At 45.2% G+C, this 12,143-nt stretch overlaps 1 pseudogene; it reads right to left on the reverse strand.

Moving 5' to 3' along the window:
• Window positions 1–8,573: 8,573 nt before the first annotated feature.
• On the reverse strand, window positions 8,574–9,348 carry LOC102143456 (putative synaptogyrin-2 like protein; annotated as a pseudogene).
• Between the last annotated feature and the right edge of the window lie 2,795 nt (window positions 9,349–12,143).

The following is a 12,143-nucleotide window of genomic DNA, read 5'->3' on the forward strand; positions in this document are numbered from 1 at the left end:
AATTATACCTCAGGCCCATTTCTTATGAACAACAGATAGGCCGGATCTTCCCCATCGTGGAGTCATGGCATTCCACTTTTGAGTGTGCCTACAAAACCTTCCTCATTGCTGGATGTGGTGGCTCAAGCCTGTAGTTTCAGTTACTGGGGAGGCTGAGATGGGAGGACCACTTCTACCCAGGAGTTAGAGCCCAGCCTGGGCAACATAGTGAGACCTCATCTCTTAAAAAAAAAAAAGGTAAACTTTCCTGTTGGAGTCTTTTCTTTTCTATTGGTTTAGATAACTTATGAAAACGAGTTGAGGTCATTTTAAAGACTGAGTCTCCCATTAATTTAGATCAGCTGTCATTCTGATGTGACAAGCACAGCTTCATAGTGGTAGAGAAGAGCTGGAAACAAGAGTTACTACTGGGTAGGAGCAACACAGAGGAGATTGAATGTTGAGACAAATGCAGAGTCTCAGGTTAGCAAGGAAAGAATGGTGACCTAGGGTCCCAACCGTTTCTGTTTCATTCCAGGCAAAGGGCCAGCAAGGAGATGGAAGACAGAAGGTTCCAAGATGGTACTGGTGTCTTCACAAGTGGGCAGTAAGCCAGATGTGGGACATCAGAATCCAAGAGGCAGCTAGACAGCAAAGGGACATTTGGACCCAGGGAAATTGGGATCTTGCCCCCAAGCAAAGGTTCAGGGACACATTTCCTGTCCTCAGAAAGGGAGCAGCCTAAAGCAAGGTAAGTCTGCTGTGAAGAATAGAAAAATAAATAGGGAACCAGAACTGGCTTTTTGATAATGGAGACAGAAACTGTATGTGAAAAGGAGTCACACCCAATGGACTACCTGAGTCCTACATCCAAAAGACTATATCCAAAACCAACAGTAGTTATAGGGATTGTGGGTACATCTGTGAAGGAAACAATGCATACAGCGGTCCATTTCCAAGACAAAGTGCCTTAAATCAATTTAAGTCAGCAAACTACAGAGGAAACAAGATATACTAGGCCCCTGCTCGGCTAGCCAATGCCTGCTTGTCAGCTCCCAGCCCCCACCTTGGTTGCTGTCACCCAAACCAAAACAGTTTAGTCTAAGATAAAGTTTACTAACCTGCAAAATAGCTCACTTTTTCTGTTCTTATCAGCCTGCCCAGCTACTTAGGTGTAAGTCAAACACTTAAAGAGCCCCTGAGCTAACTAGGATCACAATGCATTGTGGGCTGCAACAAAATGCAGCAAGACAACCCTAAAGAAAATACCTAAAGCCCCTACCCAACAATCAATAGGCAACATCCGGGAGGATTGTGACCCCATAGTACTCAGCCTATAAGGCACTGGGGGAGGGACTTGCACACTAGGGGATAAAGTGCTTGTTAAAACTGTGCTGGGCCGGGCGCGGTGGCTCACGCCTGTAATCCCAGCACTTTGGGAGGCCGAGGCGGGCGGATCATGAGGTCAGGAGATCGAGACCGAGACCATCCTGGCGAACACGGCGAAACCCCGTCTCTACTAAAAATACAAAAAAATTAGCCGGGCGTGCTGGCGGGCGCCTGTAGTCCCAGCTACTCCGGAGGCTGAGGCAGGAGAATGGCGTGAACCCGGGGTGGATGGGGAAGAGCTTGCAGTGAGCCAAGATTGCGCCACTGCACTCCAGTCTGGGCAAACAGGGCCAGACTCCATCTCAAAAAAAAAAAAACAAAAACAAAACAAAAAAACGAAAAAAATGTGCTGGGTGTGCCTGCCCATCAAACACCCAGTCTTGCAAAACTGTCATTAAAAGTCTTACTTTCACTGTTCTCTGGGTCTCTGAGTCCATTCTTTGGTTTTAAACGGGTGAGTTTGTTTCTCAGAATCTGTCACCATTTAGCTTCTTCCTCAATTAAGTAAGGTTAATCTTTACTTTATCTCCTTTTGGCCTGAAACCTAGCTAAAAAACAAAGCAAAACAAACAAAATCCTTTTCAGTAATACAATATAACCTCTGTTTTATTCGACTTCATCAGCCCATTATTTTTCAGTTGGAGAAAAATAAATAATATATTTGCTATTCAGGGGATTTCTGATGCTGTGCTTTTACAAACAAATTCTCACGTGTATCTTACTCCTGAACTTCTGATGGGCTGCCCCAGTACTTCCTGTAATACAATTTTCCTGCCATCCCCTGAAGCCTGCAGATTCCTCTTGGTAATGAGAAATGCTCTATTCTCATCACCGTGCTATGCTATTGATTTCGCAGGTTGTAAGAGCAGGAGAGGCTAGGTGATATGGTTTGACTGTGTCCCCAACCAAATCTCATCTTGAATTTTAATCCCCACATGTTGAGGGAGGAACCTGGTGGGAGGTGATTGGATCATGGGGACAGTTTCCTCCATGCTGTTCTTACGATAGTGAGTGAGTTCTCACGGGAGCTGGTTGTTTGATAAGTGTCTGGCATTTCCCCTGTACTCTCTCTCCTCCTGCCACCTTGTGAAGAAGGCACTTGCTTCTCCTTTGCCTTCTGCCATGATTTTAAGTTTTCTGAGGTCTCCCCAGCCATGAGGAACTGTGAGTCAATTAAACCTCTTTTACTTGTACATTACCCAGTCTCAGGTAGTATCTTTGTAGCAGTGTGAAAGTGGACTAATACACAAGGTTATGCTTCAGTAACAAATAATCCCCCAAATTGCAATGCCTTGTTACAAAGATTTATTTCTCATTACATTTCATGATTATTACAAATCATTGCAGCTCTGCTCATATTCCTTTCACCCTGGGACACAGGCTGATGGATAGGCCTTTATCTAGAACACTACCAGTCTTGTGGTTGAGAAAAGGGAGAAATAGCAAATCACACACCAGGTCTAAAAGTGACTGTCTGTAAATGACGCATGCCACTTCTGCTTACACTTCACTGGCCAGAGCTAATCTCATGGATTGGCCTGGAATCAGTGGTGCAGAAAAATATTGTCCTCTTTAGGATGTGAGTATTCAGGGATGATCATTAAATTTACCATATGTGTTGTTGATATCAGGAAATATGTAGCTCTTTATCAGGGTCTATGTGCCTATCAGGACATGTTTGCTTCTCTATCAGGATATATGTGTCACTGCATAGGGACAAGAAGCTTCTGAGTCATTGGCTAGGACTGAATTGCTGACTAGTGTATTGACCTCCTGGATTCTCTCCAAGCCAGGCTTTCCAGCATTTCTCCTTCTCCTCATCCCATCACAGAACCAATCCATTGTGGAGTCTGGGCCTGCTGTAGCCTGACCAGCCTTAGGTCAGGCTTGACAAAGAATAATTGTGGTCTGCTTCCTTTTCCTCTCCTATTAGCAGCTGGATCAGAGGCCTTCCTTTTTGGCTCATGAAGCTTCTTCCTGAAAAACTTTTTGATTGATTGATTTATTTTTCGTTGTGGTCAGCCATTTCATAGTACACTGCCAGAGGATTCAATTTGCCTTGTGTTTCTTCCTGAAGTGACTTTTTTTTCTTCAGCACTTTTTGGAAACCACAGCTCATTCTGGGTTTTGGTCTGCCTGGCACTCTTGCCACAGATTTCTGCAATTGTTTTCATCTATCTCTCTGTAACTCAAATTTCCTCAGGCCTCTGAAGGCTGTGAGGATAAGGTCACATTTACCGTAATAACTGATATTTGTCTGACCCATCTTGCCCAAGTGCTCATGTAAGACCTCTTGACCTCCCCGAAGGTCTCTCCAGTCATTTCTGGGCATGTTAGGGGTGAGTTGAAAGCTGGGAATAGGGGTCCCCTCACATGCTTCTGTCCAGGCCTCCATCCCAAGGATGTCCACAGTTATTGGGCCCAAACTGGCACTTGGATTATTTAGGATTTCCTGACTGCAAGTCATAGAAACCAACTTGAGCTAACTTAATCAAGATTGAGAGTTTACAATAAGGACGCTCGGCTATCTCTCAGAAGAGACTGAATATAGCTGCCCCTCAAAAAAGTTCTTCTAGATTAGAAAATGGAAAAATCTTACAGAACTTGCCCAGTCAGTTTTACCTGCTTATTCCTTAGCGTCTGCTCCGTGAGCTCACCTCTGATTTTTCTACTCCTGGGCCCACAGTGAGGAAATTCCCTAGTTCTCTCTGAATCCTAAAACCAATTTCCATCTGAGAGGATCCCATTCTTTAGGCTTTAGTAATGAGCCCAAGCCTAGATTTTAAGTAAATGTTAAGGATGAAGGTCACAGTTTTAAAAAGAAAGGATACGGGAGTCTCTGTGTTTTTGGCAGAGTTGGCTGGAAATGGGGGAGAAAATATTTTTTTTGAGCTTGGCAGTGGTTCCACTTATCTGTATATGTTAGTTTGCTAGGGCTGCCATAACAAAGTATCACAGACTGAGTGACTTAAATATCAGAAATTTGTTTTTCACAGTTTGGAGGCTAGAAGTCTGTCTTAGTCTTTTTGTGTTGCTATAAAGGAATACCTGAGGCTGGATGATTTATAAAGAAAATGAATTTATTTGACTCATGGTTCTGCAGGCTGTACGGGAAGCATGTGCTTCTGGTGAGGGCCTCAGGGAGTTTCCACTCACGGCAGAAGGCGAAGGGGAGCCGACATCACATGGTAAGAGGAAGGAAGCAAGGGAGGGAATGAGAGAAGGAGATGCCAGGCTCCTTCTAGTAGCTATCTCTTACAGGAACTAAGAATAAGGACTCAATCCCACAAGAACGGAACCACGCCATTCATCGTGACCTCCAATATTGAGGAAAAATTTTGTTTTCTTTTGAGATAGAGTCTCGCTCTGTTGCCCAGTCTGAAGTGCAGTGGTGCACGATCTCAGTTCACTGCAACCTCTGCCTCTTGGGTTCAAGTGATTCTGGTGTCTCAGCCTCCCAGGTAGCTGGGATTACAGGTGCATGCCACACCGTGACTGGCTAATTTTTGTGTTTTTAGTAGAGATGGGGTTTCACCATATTCGTCAGGCTAGACTTGAACTCCTCCTGACCTCAAGTGATCCACCCGCCTCAGCCTCCTAAAGTGTTAGGATTACAGGCGTGAGCCACTGCACCTGGCTGCATTTCTTTCTTTTTATTTTTTGAGACAGGGTGTTGCTCTGTCACACAGGCTAGAGTGTGGTGGTGCAATCGTAGCTCACTGAAGTCTTGAACTCCTGGCGTCAAGCATCCTCCCACCTTAGCCTCCCAAGTAGCTAGGACTACAAGTGCATGGTACCATGACCAGCTAATTTTTAAATTTTTCTCTAAAGATGGTATCTTGCCATGCTGCTCACTCTGGTCTCAAACTCCTGGCCTCAAGCAATCCTCCCGCCTTGGCTTCCCAAAGTGCTGGGATTACAAGTATAAGTCAAGTACAAGTATGCTGGCTGACTGGGCATCAAACTTCAAAATGCAATTTGGAGGTGATAAATATCCAAACTATATGAAAGTCCAAGATCAAAGCGTTGGCAGGTTTGGTTTCATCTGAGGCCTCTTTCCTTGGCGTGCAGATGGGAGCCTTCTCAATGTGTCCTCACATGCTCTTTCTTCTGTATTCACTCATCTCTGGTGCCTCTCTGCGCACCCTAATCTTTCCTTCTTATAAGGACACCAGTCAAATTGGATTAGGGCCCACCCAAATGGCCTCATTTTGACTTAATTACCTCTATAGAGGCCCTATCTCCAAATACAGTTACAGTCAGAGGTACTAGGGGCTTCAACATATAAATTTAAGGGACACACTTTTCAGCCCATAACATCTATTGTTACCTAACAAATCACTTCAACAAATGGTGTAAAATACAAAATTTCACTCTGCTCATGGTTTCTGTAGGTCGGAAGTCCAGAAAGAGCACTGTGTGCCAGTCTTTTCTCTGCTCCATGATGTCTGGGTCTCAGCTGGGATGGACTGGGATGGATGGAATGGCGGGGTGCTGATAAAGAGCTGGGTTGCAGGATTCACTTCTGAGATGGTTTCTTCACTCATATATTCTATGCTTGGGCTGAAATGGCTGCAGGATGTGCTTAGATGGCACTGTCGACCTAACAGCTAGATGAGTAGCCTCTCCTTGACTTGGGCTTCTTCAGGTAAGATGGACCTCTTACACGGCAGCTCGGGGCTCTAAAAATGAGTATTCCAGTGGCTGTGCTTTCTTGGTCGAAGCAGTAACAAGCACAGATAAAAAGAGGGTCAAAAAATGTGTGGCCATATGATAGAACTGCCCTAACAGGCATACTCCAAAGTGTCTACTACATCAGTGTTCCATGTGCCCTCTATGTGAAGAACAAGTCCCTAACCAAATTGTTGCTTCATGATGCTTCCAAAAGTGTAGCAAACTATTTATCTTTTTGACTCCTATCAACACCAATGTGCCAGTAGCCACACTCAAGTTATTTTCTAGACATGCATGTTACATTTGCAATATTCCTAGGCTTTCTCATTCTCGTAACTCTCTCAATTTGCTTGTGGGTACATGAGTCTGTCAGGCTCTGGTGGGAAAGTCATGCTTTCATTATCTTTTTCCTGAGCCTTATTATTCAGTTAAAAGAAACTGAGGTGTCAAATTTTTGTTTGGACTTTCACCCAAAGGTCTTCCCGCTTTCTTCTTTCGCCAATTGCAGATGAGAAAGAGTTACTTTTTCAAAATCTGCGAGTCCCTGAATTTCTGAACTCTCTCTATTCTCTTTTATTCTTCTAATAAACTGAACTCTTGCCTTTATTTTAATGTTTTCTCAAATTAATTTAATAATAATTAATATGGCAGGCACCTGTAATCCCACCTGCTGGTGAGGCTGAGGCAAGAGAATTGCTTGAACCTGGGAAGCGGAGGTTGCAGTGAGCCGAGATCGCACCATTGCACTCTAGCCTGGGCGACAAGAGTGAAACTCCATCTCAAATAAAAATAATAATAATAACAATAATTAACAAGTGCTTTCTGTTTTTCAACCTCTTCCCCAGGCCTATGAACTAATTCAGAACACAAATCTACCTTCCAAGTTATCTTAGGTAACAGTTAAACATATATTTCCCCCTCACATAAATCTGGAAAGCATTCTCCCATACTGGAAAAAAATTCTTTGCCTCTCCTAAGCATGTATATAAGTAGTATCTATCTACATATGTACACTTGTATATAATTCTTTAAATTGCACCCCCAGCAATTCTGGGTACCATTTTCTTTATCATCCTGGAAAAGAAAAATTATACAGTGGCATCAAACAATCCTAAAATCTCAGTGGCTTCAAACAACAAGAATTTATTTCCTATTCATGTTTCATATCTATTTAGCTCAGAAGGAAACTTTGTCTTTGGAGTCTATCAAAGCCCATGCTGATAGAGCAGCCATAATCTCAAAATTGCTGGTTGTTGGCCTAGGGAGAGGGAGGGTCCTGGAACTTGTTGCATGGTCATATAAGCTTTCCCATAGGGAAGTGATATTACTCCTCTCACAACTCAATGGCCCTAATTAGTTACATGGCCCCATCCAATCAGAAGAGAACCAAGAAGTACAAACCTATTATGTGCTTGGAAAGTGGGAGCTGGGAATCTTTGATGAACAGCACTAATAACTACTACAGAATGTGAGGGAGTAAAAGGTAGAAATGAACAGAATATTTTTAGAAATTTTAATCAGCTTTATTGGGTATAACTTACAAAACATAAAATTCATGTTTTTGTTCTTTTTTTTTTTTTTTTTTTTTTGAATGAGAAAACGTTTATTCCATCTTCAAACAGCATCCCAGGGCCGGGCATCTCCTCCAAGGCTTTATAATACACTGGGCACAGACAGAGTCTGGAAGCCATGGGGCGCACCTGCCCTCCCCAGGCTTCCTAAGTAACAACTGCAGACTATTTACATAAAGCTGGGTGTTGTCAGGCAAAGCCCTTCCCTGCTGCCAGGAGAGGGAGCAAGGAGGAAGTGTTGTGGTCTCGAGCCCCACCCCCACGCCATGGGAGGCAGACCAGAGAGCACTGGTACAGGGTGGCCCCCAGATCATACAGCAGTGGGGACAGGGGGAGCAAACCTGAGTGAGGACACAGGAGCCTGGTCCTGCCCCACTGCACAGGGCAGGTGTGAGGGCTCCCCCGCGTCTTTGGCAGAAAACAGCGGCTCCCACAGCCTGACCTGGGGTGGGGGGAAGCAGCGGCACTTGTCAGTAGCACATGGGTGCCTGCTGGCTTCTAGCCACTCCAGGAAGGGCTGGGGTCATTAAAAGCAAGGAGAAGGCCGGGCGCGGTGGCTCAAGCCTGTAATCCCAGCACTTTGGGAGGCCGAGGCGGGCGGATCACAAGGTCAGAAGATCGAGACCACAGTGAAACCCCGTCTCTACTAAAAAATACAAAAAATTAGCCGGGCGCGGTGGCGGGCGCCTGTAGTCCCAGCTACTCAGGAGGCTGAGGCAGGAGAATGGCGGGAACCCGGGAGGCGGAGCTTGCAGTGAGCCGAGATCGCGCCACTGCACTCCAGCCTGGGCAACAGCGTGAGACTCCGTCTCAAAAAAAAAAAAAGCAAGGAGAAACACTAGCTAAACACCCTTTCCTAAAAGTGCCCTGGAAGAGTGTGTCTGACTAAAGCCCCCTGGGTGCAAGCACTGTGGCTCTGCCAGCCCCCCAGGCTGGGAGGCTCCTTAGCTGTGTGTTGAGTTGCACAGGATGGGACAGGCGAAGGAGGGGGACTGGCAGTTCCAGGAGGCTCGTGGGAAAGTCCAGGGCAGAGGGGAGGGTCCTCTCTGCCCCCTTCCCACCCCGAACATCACTCAGTACACAGGGGCGGCTGGTAGCCCTCGGTGGTCTCCGTATTCTGGGTGAAGGGCAGCTGCTGGTAGTTGTCCACAGATGCACCTGGGTAGGAGGCGTAGGCAGTGTTGAGGTCTGGGGTGGAGTCGATGTAGTTCTGGATGAAGTCCTCCACGCCAGCCTTGCAGCGCCGATAGGCCAGGAAGGCCAGCACGCCCCAGGAGAAGATGGAAAAGAAGCTGAAAGTGATGGCTGTCCGCGTGGAGTTGGCCCCCAGCGGCACGTCCTCCGGTTGGGTGGCCACCCACTGGTTAGTAAGGAAGCCGAAATCAACAAACCACAGGAAGGTTCAGAGAGCTGAGAAGAGCAGGTCACCAATGACCAGGTACTTGCGGTCAGTGGAGTTGCTGATCTGGGGGAAATACGCGTCGGCCACCAAGAAGGCCGAGGCCTCGAAGGCCAGCACCCCAATGGCACTGCCGTAGCGGCAGGCGTCCTCGTTGTGGTTGAACACGCAGTACATCTTCTTAGACTTGCTGTAGTCCTCGCCATAGATGCAGGAGAACACGATCAAGGCAAAGATCCTGCACAGGGCGCGCGCCGCCACCTGCGGTTGCGTCAGGAAGCGTCGCAGGTGGAAGGAGCCACCCGCGTTGGCCACACAGTAGGCCCCGCTCTCCATGTCGCCGTCGCCGCCGCCAAATTCATGTTTTTTAAATGTACTGTTTGATGAGTTTTGACAAATGCATGTAGTCATGTAGCCACCACCACAGTCAAGGTATAGCATATGTTAATCACTCACTATAATTGCCTTCTGTCACATAACATTCGACTCTGTTCTCACACCTCCACTCTTCGGCAACCACTGATCTGATTTCTGTCACCATAGTTTAACCTTTTCTAGAATGTCATAAAAATGAATCATAAGGTAGATAGTCTCTTGAGTCTGGCTTCTTTTACTGCGCTTAATGGTTTTGAGATTTATTTATGTTTATGCATAAATCATATTGTTTTTTATTGTTCTTTACTAGTATTCCATTTTGTGAATAATCAAGATTTGTTTGTTCATTAAGCCTGTTGGACATTTGGGGTGCTTCTAGTTTGGAGCTACTATGAATAAAGCCCGTTGTGAAGCTTTACATTCTTTGTATGAACATCTGTATGCATTTAAGTCAGGTCAATACCTAATAGTGAAATTGCTGGGTGATGTAGTAAGCATATGTTTAAATATATGAGAAATGACCAATCTGTTTTCTGAAGTGGCTTTGCATTTCCACCAGCCATGTCTGAGAACTCCAATTGCACCATATTCCTGCCTATGCTGTTATTGTCAGCCTTTTAAATTTTAGTCATTATTGGCTGGGCGCCTTGGCTCATGCCTGTAATCCCAGCACTTTGGGAGGCCGAGGCTGGCAGATCACGAGGTCAGGAGATCCAGGCCGTCCTGGCTAACATGGTGAAACCCCTTCTCTACTAAAAATACAAAAAATTAGCAGGGTATGGTGGTGGGCGCCTGTGGTCCCAGCCACTCAGGAGACTGAGGCAGGAGAATGGCTTGAACCTGGGAGACAGAGCTTGCAGTGAGCCTAGATTGCGCCACTGCACTCCAGCCAGGGCGACAGAGATAGAGACTCCGTTGAAGGGGTGGCCTGCACCCCCACACCTGTGGGCATTTCTCTTTAGGTGGAACGAGAGACTTGAGAAAAGAAATGAGACACAGAGACAAAGTATAGAGAAAGAAAAAGTGGGCCCAGGGGACCGGCCCTCAGCATACAGAGGACCCGCGCCAGCACCGGTCTCTGAATTCCCTCAGTATTTATTGATCATTATCTTTACCATCTTAGAAAAAGGGAAGTGGCAGGATAATAGAATCATCGCAGGGAGAAGGTCAGCAGTAAGACATCAATAAAGATCTCTGTGACATGAATAAGTTTAAGGAAAAGTGCTGTGCCTTGATATGCATATGCAAACATCTCCATAAACCTTTTTAGTGCGTAAAGAGCAGCATTGCCGTTAGCATGTCCCACCTTCGGCCCTAAGGCAGTTTTCTCCTTTCTCAGTAAATAGAACATACAATCGGGTTTTTACACCGAGATGTTCCATTGCCCAGGGACAGGCAGGAGACAGATGCTTTTCTCTATCTCAACTGCCAAGAGGCCTTCTTTCCTCTTATACTAGTCCTCCTCAGCACAGACCCTTCACGGGTGTCAGGCTGGGGGACGATCAGGTCTTTCCCTTCCCACGAGGCCATATTTCAGACTATCACATGGGGAGAAACCTTGGACAATACCTAGCTTTCCTAGGCAGAGGTCCCGGTGACCTTCTGCAGTGTATGTGTCCCTGGGTACTTGAGATTAAGAGAATGGTGATGACTTTTAACCAGCAAGCTGCCTTCAGGCATTTGTTTAACAAAGCACATCCTGCACAGCCCCAAATCCGTTAAACCTTGAGTCACCACAGCACATCTCTTGCAAGGACAGGGTTGGGGGTAGGGTTGCAGATTAACAGCATCTCAAATACAGAACAAAATGGAGTCTGTTATGTCTACTTCTGTCTATATAGACACAGAAACAGTCTGAGCGCTTTCTTTTCCCTACACTCTGTCTCAAAAAAAAAAATTAGTCATTATAATGAATATGTAATGGTATTTCATTATGGTTTTAGTTGATATTTCTCTAATAACTGAAGAAATTGAGTGTCTTTTCATTTGCTATTTGTATAGCTTTTGTGATGCGTATGTTCAAATCTTCTGTACATTAAAAAAAATTGAACTAGTTTCTTCTTGTTATTGAATAGTAAGAGTCCTGCATAATTCTGGATACAGATTCTTTATCACATATATATTTTGTAAAGATTTCATGCCTGTTTGTGGTATGTCGTTCCATGTATTTAACAAAGTCTTTTGAGAAGCAAACATTTAAAAGTCCAACTTATCCATTTTTTCTTATAAAGTTTATGCTTTTTGTGTCCTACCAAAAATCTTTGCCTAGCCCCAAATCACAAAATCTCCCTCTGTAGTTTATTCAAGAATATTTATAATTTTATTTCATTTATTTATTTTTTGACACAGAGTCTTGCTCTGTCACCCAGGCTGTAGTGCAGTGGCATGATCAAGGCTCACTGTAACCTTTGCTTCCTGGGTTCAAGTGATTCTCATGCCTCAGCCTCCTGAGTAGCTGGGATTACAGGCATGCACCACCACACCCGACTAATTTTTGTATTTTTTAGTAGAGGCAGGGTTTCACCATGTTGGCCAGGCTGGTCTCAAACTCCTGGCCTCAAGTGATCCACCTGCTTTGGGCTCCAAAAGTGCTGGGATTACAGGCATGAGCCACTGCACCCAGCCTATATTCATAATTTTAGTTCTAACATTTAGCTCCATGATCTATATAGAATTATTTTTGGTATATGGTGTGAGGGTAAGGGTTGAAGCTCATTTTTTGGACCCAATTTTTATTACTACTTGTTGAAAAACTA

Source organism: Macaca fascicularis, chromosome 15 (genome assembly GCF_037993035.2).
Source record: "Macaca fascicularis isolate 582-1 chromosome 15, T2T-MFA8v1.1".
NCBI lineage: Eukaryota > Metazoa > Chordata > Mammalia > Primates > Cercopithecidae > Macaca > Macaca fascicularis.